A 9,264-nucleotide genomic window follows, 5' to 3' on the forward strand; every position below is an offset into this window, starting at 1 on the left:
TCCTTTTGATGGCTGTTCTTTGTAATCAGTTTCTTTTCCTTCCTGCCCACTGCATAAACCCAGTATTGTGCAATGTACGAGGAACAAGGGTGGCACAGACTGCTCCTGTGTGCCCTCTGCCACTCCAATTCTCTTGTTCATTAAAAGCTCCTATTGACTTTAAATCAGCTCCACAGGGCTTTGTGTTGACAGAAACTTGCCCAGAGATAATTTAGCTGAATTTTGTCTCCAGACTTCAAAGAATCTTGCCCTTGTACACGTAGTTCAGACAGAATTATTGATAAAGTTGGAGTGGAATTAACAAAAAGTGCTGCTGGGGCCACAGCTATAAATTCTGAACCTATAATGTGTCATGGATATTGGGGTTTATATCTGGTTTTACAGCTCCTTAAATCTGTATGAAACCAAGTCATATATATATTGCTTGTTATCAACTTTCTGCCCATTTTAGGATTTCAAATTTTACGCAGAGATTTTTGTGTGCATTTTTCCTACAGGTACTTCAGCCTGAAAATGTTCATCACAGTCAAAAAAGATAAATCCTAGGTGTTTAACATACAAGAAAAATAATCACCATTATTGAATTATCTTTATTACATATAATAGTATGTATATTATCTATGAAATCTCTGTGTTTTAAAAAGCTAGTCTTTTTTGAAATCAATTAAGTTTCTATGCCTTAATTTTACTTTGTTAATACCCCATGCCAGATTAGACTGCATTTTACACAGCAAAAGATTTTCAGCATTTGAATTAGCAACCAAATCTGAATGAGTAGAGTGGGAATGGGGGGAGGGAAGGAATAAATTGCCTTAAAGATTTCATTTTAAAATGAAAACTTGAGGTATTTCAGAAATGTTGAGATGGTAGTTGAGCAATCTGAATCTCTGTTGAGAAATTCTTAAATGGGATATGCATTTACAACAGAACTTTCCTAGGAAAAATTGTTTCCAGAAATCACAACAGAAAAAAAAAGATCCTACAGGCTTGTGCTGAGATCTATTTCTGAATCATGGGACAGGTGATTCCAAGAATAGCACCTAAAATAGTTTGACATAAGGCTCCTGCTTTGGAGAGGATAGAGGAACAAGCCTCCTGAGAATAAATAGCACGAAACATTTGTTACAGCTGGGGAGAAGTAAATTGACAGTGGAGTGGGAATCTTCTTGGGGTTAATTGTCACAGAAGATTTCCACCGTAATGTCTTGATAGTTAAACAACTTTAAAAGAATGGCTAAATGTAGTAACCAGACAGACCATGGCACACACTTAGCTTTAAGCCCACAAGACTTCTCCTGTTTTGACATTAACATGGTTTATTTACATATTTCCATATTTGACAACTTTGATTCCTGGGACAATTTTTTTCAAAAGAAATTTTGAAATAAAAACCTCCAAGCAACATCCCCTGCCAAAAATCCTAAAAATTCCTCTCCATCCTATATGCTAATATTAAAGTGGTAACTTAATGAGATACACTGTAGCTCACGGTCAAATTTAAATAGCATAGTGTCCTGGGGTTCTGGAGGGACCTCATTCGGAGGTTTTCTCCCAGATTTGCCCTAAACCAGGACAAATACCATATTTAAATGGGGTTGACAACTCATGGGGTAACTCAGAGGTTACTTCGTTTGTCTATCTGGGATGGGTAGAATCAACAGCTGGAAAACCTGATGGGATTTTTGCCTCCTTGCTAAATGCTGTATTTTCCCTTCCTGTCTGCTCCTCTCTTTCACACTACTGATGCAAACAGACAACTTGCCCACCCCCACCCCTCACAAGCAGGGGGGAGATGTTGGGGAGAGCCCTCACATGGACTGTCAACAGTCCAAACACTGACACCCCAGACCCTGTGTGCTGCACCAAAGCCCTCAGCAATCATTTGCTTCTTCCTGTTTGCATATTTGAAGAGTGGAAAACACACACATCAACTTTAGGTGTGAACTCTGCCTGTGGGAGCCTGGCAGACAAAGACAATGGGGGGATGGGGAGACCCCAACAGTCACACATGGATGTAATACAGTTAAATTCTTCATGGGTTTTCCCTAAGACACATCTGGCTGGCAGTCCTCTGAGACAGCTCTCAATTTCCCCAAAGCAGAAGTGATATCACTGTTGGTTGCTAACAGTCAGTGCTATCAATATCTGTGAAAGCTGAGCTGCAGGAAGATGAACCCCTCCTCAGTGACAAAGAGTTTTTACTGAGGTGTTCCTAGACTCATTTTCCCTCTGCAACTCCAGGCACTTTGCAGCACATCACCAGATCTTCCTTGTGTCTGGTACATCTGCCAGGCAAACCCAAGAGCTCCACAGCTGAAATCTGCCTCTCATATCCCAGGGATTTGTATCACTTTGGTCCCTCTTTTGTGACCATAATTGATCTTAAGGGCCAAAAAGTCACCAAGTCACACAACTTAAAAAATTTGTCACTACCATCCAAGGAGGAAGGTCTTAAACACCTTCCCTACTACAAAAATAAATTATGAAGCAACTACTATGGGCTGAAGAATAAAGCAAACTTTGCCTTCAAAAAAAAAAAAAAAAAGAAAAATGATGAAATGATTGTAAAATATTTCTAGGCAGCCAGTTGATGTCTGCAATATATCTCCTTGGAAAACACATTAACATATTCCCTCTCATAAATAATTAAATTCCCGATAAATTCCTATGAGAATAAATTCTCATCAAGGTGACCAAACAAAATCAAGCCTTAAAGCAGTATAGACTTTGACATCTTGTGGCAGTTTATGTACCTGGTAATGAAGATATAATACAAGACACTCTGGGTGGTGCAGTGAAGAAAAATACACATTGTCATGTTTCAACTGCATAAGGCAGCAATCCCACTGCACTGATTTCTGTGCCGCCTACTTCTAGGAAATGCTGCTCCCTTTATTTTAAATCTTATTATTAAAGGACTAAATTGTCCTAAAAAGCTGCTTCAAAAAGGCAACCAAGAGATACAGAGATTGTTAAATAATATAGGCCATGAAAGCCTAAGCAACTTTTGATCAGTCTTGACACAAAAGCTGCTTTGTTTTGTCTTAGCACTGCACTGAAAACAAAATGTACTGCGAGTACGTATTAAGAAGAGTCTCTTTCAAAATAAAGCATGCAATAAAAGCCAGTGCTTTTGTACACACCAAAATCTTAAAACCTTTTTCCATGTGCTGGTAGTACATGTATACACTCATACAACTATTGAGTGGTTAAGACCAATGTTTTTTTTTGTTTTGGCTATTCAAAGTGTATGGCAAAAACCTTCTGCCTCATGACCACATTCTCAGTAATTGGTTTTGTTTATTCCATGCAAAGCTCATTGTTCTTTGGCTTCTTAATTAACGCAAAGATTTAAATCTACCTTTTCACACTGTCAATTTGATAAACTCTTTTTGGTTTGGATGGGAAAACAGGAGGTATTCAAACCCCCACAGAGAATCAAGATATTTCTTACAGTGCAGCATAATGCTAACAAGGACTAGACACCTGTAAGTGTGCAGATCATCAGAACTAGAAGCAGTCCCATACAAACATTGACTCAGTCAAGGTGGGAATTTGCTGATCTGGGTGATTCAGACCAGATGTGTCTACACTGTAAATAGATGCTCCTCTGATTTAGGGCAGCTCTGTGCACACCCTGTTTGGCAGAGAATGGGTTCAGACTGACAAATGTCCTTAAAATACCAGTAAAGGAAATTACTCATAAGCTTCCTAGCAACTTCACCAAACGTGCAGCAAGGATCCCAATAAGAGGGTGTGTGATATCCACCCAAACACTACATGTTACAAGAGGTTTGAGGAGCAGTTCCTTAGCTCATGATTTACTGCAGCTACTGGACTGGCCTGGTGTGATGGGATCAATTCCCTGGCCATGAAGGTTAGGGTTTGCCTACTTCTTCCCTGAAATAGGCAAGGAGGATCGCATCAGAGCTTCTAGGCAGTTGAAATGACAGAAAAAGGGTTTACAGAGTCAAGAGATGGTGTACAACTTCTGCAGACTTGTGCATGTGTTTGTGCCTTAAGGCACATGTGAAACACAAGTGTAGAAAGTGGCCTGAATTTCATGTTAGAGCAAAAAATTTGCTGGCAGCTGTATGAAGCTGAGTTAGCTGAATTTCTCAGCCACAAAAAGATGAGTTGTCTTACTTGGAAAGAAATAGACAGTGTGAGATACAGTGGTTTAGGACACCACACAGTTTTATTTCTGTGTCTAACACTGTGCTGCCACTGTCTCAGTATTTGATGCCTGTCCTGTGCTATAAACTTATCTGATTTTGCCTTGTGGCAGGATTAGTTTACATTACCATGGCACTGTAAAGAACAAGACTGTAAACTTCCATTTTCAGGGTAGTTGTGGTAAAGTGAAATTACTCATCCACTGAGACTCAAGGAAGATACAGCAGGTTCCGTGTGCATTTGAAGTTTTTCAATTTTAACAAAGCAGCTTGGACTTTTGAGTCTGAACATGATTTAAACTGGTTTTGATTAATATTTTTCTCATCTGTTTGAATTCCCTGAACCAATTGTAAGTTGTGCTTAACACTATGAAGACGATCTTAACTTACAGTAGGTATCCTTGATATTAGGCTGTTATTCAGCCATTTAAGCTACGAGGATTTAACAAGAATATTAAGTATGACCAACATTTACAAGTTGCTAAATGAGTAATTTTTCAATTATTAGATTATTTTAGCCACTTTTCACCACATTGTTTACACAGATTTGTTCATTACTTAAACCTGTTAAACAGATGCTTTCCTACAGTACAGTGTGAATACCAAACGTATATTATGTATAGATTCTTCAGCAATCACCTTGGAAATCACTTGTAGGAAAATATTCTATAATGTGTAAAACATTTCTCAGTTCATTCTCTTCTCCCATATTCTCACTAGGGGCAGGTGTATATTTTGTAGAGTTACTTGTTTTGAAAAAAATTGTATTTGATGAAATTGTTTTTCCTTGAGCATTACAGAAGCATGGGTTAGCTGTTGCTATGTGTTTCTTGTGATAGAGACAATAAAATAAATGAAGTGTGCACTTGAAGTAGGAAATAAGAGTTTTGTACCTGGAAGAAAATTTTATTTACAGGTGAATTTCACAGAATTTTTTATTTCAAACTTCACATCTTCCACAATATGCAAATTTGCCAGACATCACTTTCATCTCAGAATTTTAGTGGGAATGTTTTGAGTTTTAATGTGTCAAACTGCAAAGACAGAGACTGAATCTCAATCAGATTTAATGTTTATGGGAAATTTAAGCTTAAGACTATTGTCCAGTTGCTCTTGTCCAAAAAATAGTGAATTAAGGTGTTTCATTCAGTTGACATCAGCAGTTTAAGAAACAGTAATTTTTTTTATCTACATAGATGAGAACTTGATCATATGCTGTGAAATCCAACCTGAAGTAGACTTTCTACTGATATTTATGTAAATTTTATGAAAAGTCTTAGAGTTTCAAGGTGAAGTATGTGGTTAATTCATATGATGTAGGGCAAGATTTTGAACTTTTACTCTCTATTCAGCCAGTTCTAATCCTGAGTCTTCTAAAGCTCCACTGCTGAAGTACCCACTACCTTTGTGAAAGCCAAAGAGACTGCAGAAAGGGTCAGCATCTCTTCCCTGTCTCTCACAAGTCAGGGACCCCACATTCGGTCCTAGAATGCTCAGGATGGCCAGCTGACTATTGATATGCACTTTTTGCTCTACAGCTTATGAGTTTATTTGAGGATACGAAGGGATATGTAGAAGAGGAATGAGTGAGAAAAATATGCAAGTTCAGATACATTGTCTTAAATAGGTAATACAGGATGGCTTGGTTTTCTTATTCTGCAACTCCAGTCCCAGAATTGTCTCTTTTAAGAAAAGCTCCACAGGAACCAGGAAACGTAGTTGATTTTGGCAGTTAGTTGGACAAGAGATGCAGTACCTCCTGAGGGTTGTGAGAAGGCCAGAGTCTGCCAGCAGTTTTGGACATGGCATCGATGTCTAACAGCTTGTTTACTCTGGTGTTGTAGATGACCCTTGCAACATTTTCTTCATCACACCTATTTGCTGTGCTTTTTCAGACCAAGTCTATACTTCAGAAATGCAAGCAACTGGAAGCAAATCATGAGCTCATGCCAGTCTGCCTGTTAACAACACCTTTTGGCTGAGGTGTGGCATGATGTTAACCACAGCGCATCGACGGCCGGCTAACAGTGAAAGCAAAGCTTACCTTCCTGTAATCTTACACAAAGAGTGTAAACAGGCAACACAGCTTCATATTTCTGGGTGAAAGATGTTAAAGATACTTTTAGAGCACTGTGTATGGGAGCCAGCTTCACACATACGTGAGCAAAAAGGAAAACAGAGTTTCTTTTGACCTTTGCAGTGCTGCCTCAAGCGCTTCAACAGCAGACTGACCCCATTCAGGTGCCTCCATCAGACAAAACCACACAAGTGCAAGCCCTTTAAGAGAGGAAATTGTAGGGCTTATGTATTTCTACCTCTTCAGAAACTAATATATAGGGCTTTGACTGACACATGTTCATACAGAGCAAAAATATTGTGAAATGTGCACAGAACCCCTGAAAAGAAAACACTTTTCACCACAGACCACAAATACCACCTTCAACACTAAATTAAAAAGGCGGTTTAACACATTACCTCTCCACTTTTGAGACTAGCTTTTGTTTTTCTAACATACTGCCCTAATTTTGTTCTCAGCTTCAGGTTTTCGATTGAGCATAAACTGCAAGTGCTGTAGGAGCCACCGAAGACACCGCCCAACTGCTGTCCAAGCCAGTTAGGGAGATGTCACAATTACTGAGAACATTCCTATGTCTGGCTGTAAATTCATGAGCAGACCTTCTCCTGTGATCAAGCTGAAATAGAATCAAAGGTCTGTGAAATGTCGCTCTCTTTGAAGACACTTGTGGAAGACTGAGCACAGTGGACAAGTTTCATCCTCTTGGCTTTCAGACCAGCACCAAAAATTATGCTGTAACTTTTCTGCTTTGCTAGGTTTTTCAAATCTGTAAAAAGTGGATTGTATCAAGTGGCAATGAGACAATCTGGAGGTTTATAGGCCACTTTGTGTGAGAAATACGCTAATAAATCAAAGATTTTAGTAATCTTAGGGAGTTTCATTTTTTGTGACGTCACGTTATAATCCATTTAAATAAGGATTAGTAGTGTCATGCAGAAACTCCAGCTTAATGACTCTAGCAGAAAATTAACAGGACAACATTTATCTAATGAAGATACAGGACTAGTTAATACTTCTATAGCAGGTGTGTGGATTTGTTTAAGACATGCATACATATTTTTTGGATGAAAACATTGGCTTTTCAGATGAAAATTTGAGTTTTAATATAAATGACAGGGCTGGTTGAAACGTTCTTGTGAAGAAGAAAAGAAGAAAAACCCTGCCAATCTGACAGCCAATGTTTTTTCAAAATTTTAATTCCAGTAATTGCAGCTGAATTTTTCTTTGCTGGGACAGATTGACTCTAAGAATTTGCGAAGACACTTTCTTATGGTAGTAGAGGAAGAGTTTAACTTTACTCCCAAGCTAAGGAACTCCCATATCATCTTCCACCAAGAATCGGTTTTAGACATGGGTTCTTCCCCTCTGTGAGAAGCCATCCACCATTACTGTGTACCAGCATAGCAAAATATCTGCTCACAATAGATGGCTGGCACAATGGTTGGCTCTTACATTTTTCTACTGTAGACTAACTTTCATTAATCAACTGAAAAATGCAAGGGAGCAGTTAGTCAGAAGAGAAGTTCTGCCTTGCAGCTGTGACAGTCTGCCACGACACATCTATCCTGTTCGAGCCCCTGGTTACAATTTCTTTCCCTCCATATGGTATAAATATTTAGTACTTTTGATGTCACTGTTTCAAATGAATTGATTTTGAATATTTAAATATGCAGGTATTCCTTGCTTCTGATGCATTTTGAATGAAATAGTATATCTTGACCCTTCATAAACACATTGTTTTAATGACAAAACAATCATTTATTGATTTTTTTTTTTATGGTGACTGGGACAATGGTAGCCTTAAACACCAATTCAAGTATTCAATAACACTTATAATATCCTTGTCATTCCCAGCACCATGAGGATTTACTGGATGTTCAGCTTTCCTATTGATGAGAATGAGAACTGCTTTAGGGTTCAATTTCTCTGGAAAAATCTGGTCACCTCACCAAAAGAATGGTGGTGTTGCTCTGAGAACCTTTCTCTGTAAGATTTTCTAGTTTATGGCACATTTTCAGATTTTCCAGTCTTTGTGAGTCTACTGATTACCTACACCCACTTCAAAACAGTTTCTGTAGTGTCAGTGAATATGGGAATGTTTATTTGTCTGTAAAAGAGGAAAAATTTCACTTGACTCTAATGTGGTCAGAATTTGCTTGTTTGCTCTGCATTGTTGCTGAGGTAACCCCTGAAAACAATTGCTATTTGTAATAGTTTCTAGTAACATCCACTGTTGCAACATCATTTTAGTGTTTTTCCAGTCAAGGTTTACTACTGTTTCATGGATTTGTTGCCAAACTGATTCAGGAAGGAAGAGGGATACTTATAAACTTTCTCAAGATGGTTTTATTTCAATCTTGAAAATATCCATACCAAAACATGCAAATGAGCCTTGACCATGTGGCAAACCTGTTGCAAAACTCAAGTGAACTTCTTAAGAGGAATTTTACAGTCAAGAATGTCATCTTTGTAAAAGAAATTCTGTTCCTGAAGTGACACTTTATTTTATTGCACTAGGCATTGCCCTTCTTTGATTGTCCCAACTAGTTGAGTTATCCTTTCCCTATTCTTCTCCTGCAGCACTGCTGGCAAGCGACCGCCTGCGGAGGGTGTTAGGAAGAGCTTGCTCACTTGCTCATGCTGTGACTAACTACTCTGCTAACAAAAAAACCCCACCTTCTCTACTGGTAGTCTATCACTGGGGCCAAGATGAGAGAGAAAAACCTCCTCTGGAAATGTCTAGGAATGACACAAGTGATAGAAAGATTTCTGCCAAAGGGATGAGGTTGTAATGCCCTGCTTTGAGAAAGGGGGATTTAAATAAAAGGAAAGCTAAGAGGAACAGACATGACAGTGGTTTAAAAAAAAAAACAGCACTGAGAAATATTACCCTTTAATGTAACATTCACAATAAAAAATTTCTTTTTTTCTGAAGCATGATATGCTTTTGCAGACTGCTTTAGAAGTTTTGAAGACTGCTTTCTGACAGAAGCAATCATGATTAGCAAAAAA

Source organism: Pseudopodoces humilis, chromosome 8 (genome assembly GCF_049639895.1).
Source record: "Pseudopodoces humilis isolate 2021_Gansu_Grassland_sample_001 chromosome 8, ASM4963989v1, whole genome shotgun sequence".
In the NCBI taxonomy this organism is placed as follows: Eukaryota; Metazoa; Chordata; class Aves; order Passeriformes; family Paridae; genus Pseudopodoces; species Pseudopodoces humilis.